This window comes from Canis lupus, chromosome 11 (genome assembly GCF_011100685.1).
Source record: "Canis lupus familiaris isolate Mischka breed German Shepherd chromosome 11, alternate assembly UU_Cfam_GSD_1.0, whole genome shotgun sequence".
Taxonomy (NCBI): domain Eukaryota; kingdom Metazoa; phylum Chordata; class Mammalia; order Carnivora; family Canidae; genus Canis; species Canis lupus.
Window position 1 is genome coordinate 43077930 of NC_049232.1, and position 10076 is coordinate 43088005.

Consider the following 10076-nt stretch of genomic DNA (forward strand, 5'->3'; position numbering starts at 1 on the left):
TGGTTTGTCTTCCTCTCTAATTTTTCCCCACCCAGTTTCCCTCTTTTCTCCAGTTGCATTTCCATTGCCTTGGGTTCCCTTCATCTCTTGCCTAGATTATTTGCCAGTTTACTAGAAGCTGCCCAGTGCCCACCTTTAGCTTCTCCAATCCATTTCTTTGTGTGATTAAAAAAATGCAAATTCACCATGTCTCTGTGAATTTAGTGATGTTCTCAGATGCACCATGCTTCCCATGCACTTTTTGTCATTCTATATATTGCTGTCTCTACATTTCTTACATTTATGTGTTCAAGTCATCCTTTAAACCCCAGGGTACATATCACCTCCTCCCTATAAGCCTTTATTAGTCTGATTCAAGAGTCCTTTGGACGCCCATGATGTCATGTGCTTATTTTGGGTATAGGCCTTTTCCTGATTTATTAGCATTGTCTCCTGCCAATTATCTTTATAACTCCTGCTTTCAAGAATATAGGCCCCTTAGGGCAAGGATTACATATTTCTCTATTTCTTTTGTATCCCAGAACCTTGTACAGGGTAAGTGCTAAATAAGAATTTCCTGAGTTAAATAATAAAAGAACATGACTTTTAGAGAGTAGAATGATATATGACAGTAGTAGTCCTACTAGATGGTCAGTGAAAGAGAGTGTTCATTTAGGAGATGGTTAATGACATACATTTGTTCTCATAGATCCTTTCCCTGAACTTCCGTAACTTCTCACCTACACCAATCTTCATAAGATTACTCGTATCAACTTGGGAAAATTCATGAAAATCTTTGCATGCTACCCCTTGATTTAATTATAATCTTTGCTCTTGGGAAAGGGAGACCTTTCTTCTTCCACCAGTTACCAAGAGGAGGTATTTCTTCTAATTATTCCTGCGCCTTGCCTCATCCCTTGTATTTCTCACTGGAATAAGAAAGAGTGGCTTGATAATAACCCATATCAGTTATATGATTTGCAAATATTTCTCCCATTCAGTAGGTTTCTGCTTTATTTCATTTCGCTGTGCAGAATCTTTTTAGTTTGATGTAGTCCTGATTGTTGATTTTTGCTTTTGTTCAAAGCCTTTGCTTTTGGTGTCAAATCAAAAAAGTTATTGCTAAGAGCTGTGTCAAGGAGTTTACTGCCTACACTTTCTTCTAGGAGTTTTTATGGTTTCAGGTCTTATATTTGAGTCTTTAGTACATTTTGGGTTAATTTTTGTCTATGGTGTAAGACAGGGGTCCAATTTCATCCTTTTGCATGTGCGTATCCTATTTTCCCAACATCATTTATTGAAGACACTGTTCTTTTCCTCATTGTTATATTCTTGGCTCCTTTGTCATGAATTAACTAAACATATATGAGTTTTTTTCTGGGCTCTCTGTTCTGTTTGAGTGATCTATGTACGTGCCTTTGTGCTGGTATCATGCGTTTTAGTTACTCTGGGTTTGTAATATAGTTTGAAATCAGGGAACATGATGCCTCTAGCTTTATTCTTCCTTCTCCAGATTGCGTTGGCTATTTGGGTTTTTTTGTGATTCCACACAAATTTAGGATGGTTCTATTTCTGTGAAAATTACACCTGGGATATTGATAGGAATTACATTGAATTACAGATTGCTTTGGGTAGTATGTACCTCTTAACTATATTAATTCTTCCAGTTTATGAGCATGGCATATTTTTCCATTTATTTGTGCCTTTTCAATTTCTCTCATCAATGTCTTAAAGTTTCAGTATATCAAATATATTGAGAGTCAAGATATCATGTAGACTTATGATTACAATATCTTCCCTGAGCACCCCTGTTTCTCACTTGGAAAAGTTGTGGTAAAATCTTTAGGGTCTACTGCTGGAGTTTTTTGAGCATCCTTGAAGAATTCCATAATATCAGCTCTATTCTGAATTCTTAGATAATTATAATGCACATGGCATGTCATTAGATGCTATAAGTCATGCCTAACCTAAACCAAAGCAAAAATAACTTCCTCAATTCTGTTGCCATATTATTGAGGAAATATCTTCTATAAGCAGTGGGACTTTAAGGACAAATAAGAACTTTACAGAAACTGTTAGAGGCAAGCAAAAGTACATAGTAGATGACCAGAGAAGGCCTCATGGAGAGGATTCTACTTGATATAGGATCAAAAATATGGATAGATTTGAGTACGTGATATGGATAGATGAAGGCAATAATGTTCTAACAAGCTAGATCCCCCTTCCCATTTCCACAAAAGTCTGATTTTTAGTATTTTCCATTTTCTGTGGTGTAAATACTTCCACCATAGCCAATTTCAAACTATCAGTGATTTAACAGCTGACTTAAAAATTCTTTTTTTTTTTTTTAAGATTTTATTTATTTATTCACGAGAGACACACAAAGAGAGGCAGAGACATAGGCAGTGGGAGAAGCAGGGTCTATGCAGGGAGCCCGATGCGGGACTCAATTCCAGGACCCCAGGATCACAACCTGGGCTGAAGGCAGGCGTTCAAGCGCTGAGCCACCCAGGCATCCCCAAAAAATTCTTAAATATTTAAAAACTGGCTGTAATGAGTCTATTTGAACTAGGTTTTCTATATCACTGGATGAACAGTTCACCATATGATATTAAAAGCAAGTATAGGGCAGCCCGGGTGGCTCAGCGGTTTAGTGCCGCCTTCAGCTCAGGGAGTGATCCTGGAGTCCTGGGATCGAGTCCCACGTCCGGCTCCCGGCATGGAGCCTGCTTCTCCCTCTGCCTACATCTCTGCCTCTCTCTCTCTCTCTCATGAATAAATAAATAAAATCTTAAAAAAAAATAAAAGCAAGTATACGTATTTGTGAAGTTCCATTAAGGAACAGAAAACACTCTTGTCTGGCTGTATCAGGAAGTTTTTGTTGGAGGATGATGATGACAAGATTTAAGAGGTAAGTCGTGTTTGGAGCCTTTGCTATGCATTTGAGTTTTAATCTTTAGTTTCGTGGTGAGCTCTTGAATATTTTTAAATAGAGAAATGACAGGATAAACAATATTTTAGGAGGATTGATCTGTTATTAGTTATATGTTGGGTGTTGTTAGGGGAATAGAAGGAAGCAGAAAAGGTAGTTAGGAGCTTCTTGAAATCCTGTATGTGTGAAGTGGTTGTATAAAGGACTAGATTTAAGGAAGAAGTGATTAGTTTAGGAAGGAAAGGATGGAAGAAGGGAAAACAGTGGAGCAGTCCATCTCTGCTCCACATAGCAACAACTGGGTTGACTTAAGGCATGGACTCTAGTCAACTCATTTACTCATTTGTCTGGGGATTGATGTTGGCTATTACTAGAGTCTTCACTAGTGCTGTTGTGAGAACACCTATATAGGTGTTTGGATGTGGCTACTTGGCTTCATTTAGCATAGTGGCTGGATTCCAAAAGCAGGCATCATAAGAGATGACCAGATAAAAATCACCTTGCTCTCCATGATATAGCCTGAAAAATCATGTGATGTCTTTCTGCAGTATCCTGTTTTTTGAATGAGTCACAAAAGCATAGTTTCAAGAGGAGAGGAAATAAGATTCCACCTTTTGATGAAGAATAGCAAGGTTCTAAAAGATCATCTGAGAGTGACACGCAAGGATTTCTCAATAAGTGATTGCTATTCTTGTTTTCTTTTTCCAAAATCTACCATTTATATTATTTGTTTTCTCTTTTTTCATTTACTTATCTGTTTGTTGAAGTATAATTGACATGCAACATTATATTAGTTTCAGGTGTTATAACATGCTGATTGAATATTTTCTATGTTGTGAAATGATCAACACAATAAGTGTAATTAACATACATCACCATACATAGTTACAGAATTTTTTTCTTGTGATGAGAACTTTTAAGATCCACTCTTTTACTAACTTTTATGTATGTGATACAGTGTTTTTAACTATGGTCACCATGCCATACATTACATCTCCATGACTTATTTATTTTATAACTGGAAGTTTGTGGCTTTTGACTGTCTTCACCCATGTATTCTTATTAAATGGGTTTAAGTATCTTCAATTAAACTAATTTCCTCTGTAGCTCTTAGTAAGTGAATGGTATGATTATGTGTGTAATATTGCACTATACTGAAGGTAATGCCACTCTCTGAGAAGGGGAACAAGATCTTACCTATATGATGAGCTTGTTTTTGGATTAGTTAACTGGGGAAAAGTAACATAATAGTAAATTGCAAACTTTTGTTGAGAGCTTATCTTGTACTAGACTAGAAAAAAATTATTTTTATTCACAATCTCATTTAATTCTTACATATAAACTTAAAAAATAAGTATTATTATTAACCCCATTTACAAAGGATAAAATTGAGTTTTAGAGAAGTGGGATAATTTGCCTGGGGGTCGCACTATTAAGTATTGAAAACTAGATTTCATACCATGTCTGTATTCTTAACTGTTATAATTTGCCTCCTCTACATGAAATAGAGAAACAGCCAGGATAGAAATATAACCTTTAGTTTGACTGCAAAGAAATAGTGTCTAGGACTGGGATTGTTGATATTGCACATCAATAATAGTCACAATATGGAGGTGGACTGGAATTCAGGAAGTGATGGAATGAGGCAAGTGTCCTGCAAATTTTGCAATCCTTTAAATTAAAATATAGGTCTCAAGTTAGAATATGGAATGAAGTAGGCCAGACAATCTTGAAGTATATTTACAGAGGAGTCTAACCATCTTCACACATCTGTTTCTGCACTGACAATGTTAGAAGGTAGTAACATGTTCTCATATCTACTTCCCCCACTAGGTTCTGAGCTTTTGGTAAAGCACATAGAGGACCGAGTAGTCAATATATGTCTGTAAAACTATATAGGAAGGAATTGCACTTTATTCTTTTTTGGCTCTATATTTATTTCCATTTTGTTCCCCCCTGATTTTCTTTTGTAAAGTTTCTTTAAAACAATGTGTTTCAGTGATTCTAAGTGAAATCAAAGTATAGGATCTCTCTTTCTCTCTCTCTTTTATCATTTTTTGTCCAGTGCCTAAAAGCTCATCCTTGAATGACAATGTCCTGTTTGTAATAATCCTGGTGAATGAGCCCTAAGAGGAAGATGAATCCCAGAAGAACGGAAGCAATACTCTCTTATGGTCCCCAGAGAGATTCATATGCCTGCCCAAAATACTATATAGGTACACCTCTGCAATAAAAATTTGGAAAGAAGAGTTCAGTCATTCATCTGGACAATTAGAAAACTGTTAGAAACTGAATGACTTTATGTTCTTTAAAGTAACCAATTTATTGTATTGTTGTGACATTTTATCTGTTCTTACATTTGACATTTGTGTGATTAACACCTCTGGTGATGCTGAAATTAAACAGATTAAAAGGATTCAGGCAGAACAAGGGTGTTCTCTAATTTTCCTGGAAACTAATCTCTCCCTCTTGAATTTATAAAAGTAAACTTTTTTTTTGGTTTTGTTTTGCCTTCCAAACTCTTTTCTAAGTTATTATTAGAGATGAAAATTAAGATATCAATGAAAAATACACTTCATCACTTTGGACAGAGGAGGTCTTTTCCTCGGGCTGCATCTGAGTTCCTTTCTTTAGAGGAAACAGCAGGTGAGAGTGACTATTTCTCAGCTGGTGGCAGCTTCCAAGAGAAGAATTATGTTCAGGAAAACATTTGAGATCAAAGCACATTATATCAAATTAAGATATTATATCTTAATATAAAGATATAATAAAAGAGGCATTATATCAAATTAAGATATTATTCAAATCAACTCACTGTCCAATTCTTGATTATTAGATCCTGATATTTCAAAGTTAGAGTTTTAACAACTCATGTTCTTTATAGACCAATGACATAGATCTCCCAAACAAGGATTTCATTTAGAGATGGCACCCTATTTTGAGAAAACACAGGGACTAGCATTTACAAGCAAAATACCTGATAGACTATGTGCTTGTGCTCGCCTTTTGATCCTTACAAGTCTTTGATGGAAGTTGTATTATATAGTTGACTCTTGAACAATGTGGGTGTTAGGGATCCAACCCCTGTGCAGTTAAAAATCCATGTACAACTTTTGACTCCCTCAAATTTAGTAACTAATAACTTACTGTTGACTGACTGGAAGCCCCATTGATAGCATAAACAGTCAATTAATACATATTTTGTATTATATGTTTTATGTACTGTGTAATCTTAAAGTAAGCTTATGTTATTAAGCAAAACACAAGGAAAAGAAAATACATTTATAGTACTCTGCTGAATTTGTTGAAAAATATCCATGTATAAGTGGTACAATGCAGTTTAAGCTTTTATTGTTCAAGAGCCAACAGTATCTATTTTGTAAGGGGAAGAAACAGGCTGAGAAAGATTCAGTGACTTGCCCAGGGATATGTAAAACATAAATAGAAGGGCCACCAACGGAATGCAGGTTATCCTAAACCAATGCTTCTCAAGCCTTCCCCACCTTCCCTTTTTTAAAATAAACCCAAGAGACTCCAATGCCCACATGCCCACCTCTCTTTTCTTTCTTAGTTATGGACTACTGCTCTTTATTTCTAGACTCTTGTTTCTGGCTGGCTTCCTTCTTCCCTTTCTTATCAGGAAATCAATAGGTTTTCTTGATAGTTTTCAATATTGGAAAATACATTTTGTCCCTATTTCATTAAATCTATAATGCCATTGATCAAAAGACTCACTATTGGACTATTTTCCACTCAGGAAAAAAATGCTTTTGACTAAACTATGATAGAATGCCTTTAAGATAGTCCTGTGTGATGCATGAATCAGTCACATCAGCTACTCCTTGTCTTTCATTAATGACAAGGGATTTGGCAATTTCTTTTATTTTCAATTCCTCTGCTTGGCATATGATAGCTAATCCCTTTTGTATGCATCTTAATAACAGAGCCTAATATAGCTTCATTTGCTTCTGGTATTTTCTCTTCTTAGGTTTTGTAAAACACATGGTTATTGTTTTGTAGGAAAATATGGGGCTCTAGTCATTCCTGATATGATGAATATTTGCTTCACTAAATCAAATTTATTCCCCACTGCTTTATTTCTGTATATTTCTGCATATGTAATGATTTCTCCTTCAATGCAAATCATAGTGTAATCCTATAGAAGATATTTTAAATGGCAATTAATCTCAACACCCAAAATACTCAAAAGTCAATGGAAATGATGACCATGTGAATATTTATAATCAAGATGTGACAAGCACATTAAAACTATCATCTGGCCAGCAGTGACTGCAACATGCCACTGAATGTAGGATTCATCCAAATTTTAGAGATATTAAAATGTGAAAAACTTTACTTTTTAGAATTAATGAGAAAAGAAATATTGACTTTGCTTTTGGATAGCTTCTGTTTTCTGCTTCTTAGATTCTGATCAGATCCTAGCTCTTTTATTCTTGAGGCATCCTTTTCCCCTATACCTCTCATCCTGCAGAGAGATACTGCTGTGTGCTGTGCCTCTACCCACTATGATATGTTTCTTCTTCTACTTTAGGCTGCATTTTAGAATTTACCCCAAGGCCTGTTATAAATGTTCAGAAAATTAAATTTTTCTTTTTCCTCTTAGGGAGAGAAAACCTGACTACATTTCCAATTTTTGGCTGCGTATGTTTTCCATTTCCATTGTACCATGGTGATATGTAGCCCTTTGCTGATAGATATAGTGAACATAAAGGGTTTTAACCCTGGCACTAAACTTTTTAAAGAACTCTATAATTTGTGTGTAAGAATTACTTCCCTCTTATTAGACATATTTGGAAACATTTTCATATGTAACTATGAACAGTTTTTGAGTGTACCCTGAGAAAGGTATCTAGATAGTCACTAATTTTTGTCTTTTACTACAAATTAATTTTTCTCTTTTTCCTCCATTCTTTATAATTTTTTCAATTGCCTGAAATATAGTAATAGTACCTGCTTATTGTACCAATCCAAACAATATGTAGTTGAAAGTGAAATTGATAGTCTCTCTCTCTTTCTAATCTCAATCTCTAATGTACAATCTCCACTGTAAACTACTATTTCCTTTGTTAACAGAAATAAAAGTATGTTCAAATAGATACTGAAGATAAAGCAGCACGGAGCCCTTACCGCATCTGCTATTTTTGCTTAGTAGTATGTTGTGAGCCTAGTCCTAAGTTAGTGCGTAATGATCTATGTTCTTCTTTTTAAATTAAACCTTTATTTTTTTATTTAAAAATATTTTTATTGATTCACGAGAGACACAGAGACAGAGGCAGAGACATAGGCAGAGAGAAAAGCAGGCTCCATGCAGGGATTCCAATGTGAGGCTTGATTCTGAGACTCCAGGACCACTCCCTGGGCCGAAGGAAGACCCTCAACTGCTGAGCCACTCAGGTCTCCCTAATTAAATCTTTTCAGAAAAGATTTATTTATTTGAGAGAGACAGAGAGCGAGAGAGAGCGAGAGAGAGCAGAGGGAGTGGCAGAGGAAGAGGGAGAGGGAGAGAAGCAGACTACTTGCTGAGCACAGAGCCCAATGCATGGCTTAATCCCAGGACCCTGAGGTTCATGTCCTGAGCTGAAATCAAGAGTTGGTCACTTAAACAACTGAACCACTCTGGCGTCCCTATCTTGTTCTTTTAATAGCTGATGAGTGTTTCATATTAGTATATCATGATTTGGGCAACTGTTTTCCTATATATGGACATTCTAGTTGTTTATGGAGGGTGTTATTAGCAACCTTTTATTTGTTTATTTGGTTATTTTTTAAAAAATATTTTATTTATTTGAGAGAGAGACAGAGACAGAGCATGAATGGGGGTTGGTGGGAGTGGGGTGGGGGTAGACAGAGGGAGATGGATAGGCTGACTCCCCATTGAGCAAGAAGGGCCCCATTCCAGGACTGGAGATCTTGAACTGAGTGTAGAGGCAGAGGCCTAACTGACTGAGCTACCCAGGCACCCTATTGATTTACTCATTTAAATATGGAAAAGCTCACGAATTTTTGGGTCACCCTTGCACAGGGGCCATGCTAATCTTCTCTGTATTGTTCCAATTTTAGCATATGTGCTGCTGAAGTGAGCACTATTAACAACCTTTTATATGTATTTTTGGATAAGACTTTGAGAGTATTAGACATTGCTGATTTTTCTTTTTCTTTCTTTTTTTCCCCCCTGTTGGTTAGAATCCTAGAAATGAAAATACTCATTCAGGGAGTATGCATATTAGAAAAAGTACTCTCTTAATTTCCAAAATATTATCAAAATGCAGACTTTTACCAATAATAAATGAGAGTGCCAGTTTCTCTAGGTTCTCATTAACACTGCTGGTAATCAAACTCTTACATTGTCATCCAATAGGCAAAATAGTATCTTCCTTTAATTTGCATTTCCCTTTTTACCAATTGAAGTCCTATATTTTCATTGTTTGCTGACCATTTACATTTCCTCTTTTGTGATTTGCCTATTCTTTGACCTATTTTAGATTGCCTTTTTCTTATTGACTTGAAAGAACTCTTTATATGTTTAATAATAGTAAGCACTGAGTGCTTACTATTTAAATTGACTCTGACTTTATACATATTAACACATCTAATTAATTTACGTAACAACCTTCTTGGCTAGACATGATTTTTGAGTAAGGAAACAGAGGCAGAGAAAGGTGCCCAAGGTCATACAGTTAGTCAGTGGCAGAGCTGACATTCAAAGGAAGACCATTGGTTTATAAAGTCATGTCTTACCCCTGTACTATGAGTTGCTTAGCTAGAAGGATTGATTGGTGCATGCTGAGCACAGAGCTATGCCACCGGTGGGTTCATAGGACTTGCGGCAAGCATTTTTCAGAGCATATTGGAAGACAGACATTTGTGTCTAAAGTTTGATAAGAGTATTTCTCCTTAATAATAAATAAAATGATACTATTTCAAAGTAGATTCTTGATGGTGTATATTGTTGAAAGTGATCTTTGGAGGGCACCTGGGTAGTTTGGTTGATTAAGCAGCTGACTTGTGATTTTGGCTCAGGTCTTGATCTCAGGGTCCTAGAATGGAGCCCCACATTGGGCTCCATGCTCAGCAGGGAGTCTATTGGAGGTTCTCTCCTCCTCTCTCTGTCCCTCCCCCCACTTGCACACTGTCTCTCGAAATA

General features: G+C 36.1%; 1 non-coding gene across 1 annotated transcript; it reads right to left on the reverse strand.

Moving 5' to 3' along the window:
* Positions 1-8909: 8909 nt before the first annotated feature.
* LOC119874116 lies at positions 8910-9016 on the reverse strand. Its single transcript, XR_005367326.1, has one exon. It is a non-coding gene; the product is annotated as a U6 spliceosomal RNA (small nuclear RNA).
* Between the last annotated feature and the right edge of the window lie 1060 nt (positions 9017-10076).